The 1,056-nt window shown below is 57.7% G+C and overlaps 1 protein-coding gene across 1 annotated transcript in view; it reads right to left on the reverse strand.

Moving 5' to 3' along the window:
* LOC104270311 (potassium voltage-gated channel subfamily V member 2-like) overlaps positions 1–1,056 on the reverse strand; it is a 3,113-nt gene that overhangs the window by 267 nt on the left and 1,790 nt on the right. The window lies entirely within an intron of this gene.

Consider the following 1,056-nt stretch of genomic DNA (forward strand, 5'->3'; position numbering starts at 1 on the left):
CTGACCTGAGTGAGGAAGGGAAAGGATAAAACCCTACATGAACAAGCCCAGCAGATCCCTCATGCTGGTGCTGGGACTCACCTCCCTCCACCCCTGGGTGGGAGCTGGGTATGACCCGGGAATGGCACCAAAGCACGGCTGCAGTCGGCTCGGCTGTCCCTGCCCAGCACCCTGCGTGGCCAGCGCTCAGCCCCCCAGGCTGCACCCGGCAGGCTCAGCCCAAAGAGAGGGCTGGATGCGGCCCCAAAGGCAGAGACCAGAGGCAAGGCTCCCTGGTCCTTCCTCCCCTTTGCGTGTGGCTCTTCAAAAGCAGCTGGACATCGCGGAGCTGGACTTTCCCCAGCAGCCAGGCTGTCTGCCGGAGCTTCCTGCCCTCCTAGAGCGGCGGTTGGCCAAAAGCTTCCCAGTCCCTCAGGAACGAAGCTTCCCAGTCCCTCCCTCCCAGGGAAACAGAGGCGCTGCCTGGGAATGAATCCGGAGGAACCATGTTTGGGTGGCTGCAGCTTGAACATAGGAAGTTCCATCTAAACATGAGGAGGAACTTCTTTATTTTGGGGGTGCCAGAGCCCTGGCCCAGGCTGCCCAGAGAGGGTGTGGAGTCTCCATCTCTGGAGACTTTCAAACCCCTCCTGGACGTCGTCCTGTGCAACCTGCTCTGGGTGACCCTGCTCTGGCAGGGGGTTGGACTAGAGGATCTCCCTTCCAACCCCCAGTGTTCTGTGATACTCTCATTTTGTGACAGGGTGCGAGCTGAGGCAGCAAGGTTCGGGCTTTGCACGGAGCCATGCCATCCAGGGACAGGATCAGCCTTGATACTTAATTACTCCAATCTGGTGATTTCTGCACAGTGATTTTTCACTCCCTTGAGGAGGGATGAATTTGAAGCCGGCAGTCTGTGGGGCAGTGGCCAAGGGGGGATTAGAAGAGCAGAAATTATCTGTGGTTTCAAAATGCCTTTGTAAACCCTGGCTCTCAAGTGCTTTATCTGCTCCTTGCCTGGAGGTAATCTCAGGTTTATTATAGCCCCCGGCTCAGCAGAGCAAGGCCACAGACGCT

The sequence above is a fragment of the Apaloderma vittatum genome, unplaced genomic scaffold (genome assembly GCF_000703405.1).
Source record: "Apaloderma vittatum isolate BGI_N311 unplaced genomic scaffold, ASM70340v1 scaffold22712, whole genome shotgun sequence".
Taxonomy (NCBI): domain Eukaryota; kingdom Metazoa; phylum Chordata; class Aves; order Trogoniformes; family Trogonidae; genus Apaloderma; species Apaloderma vittatum.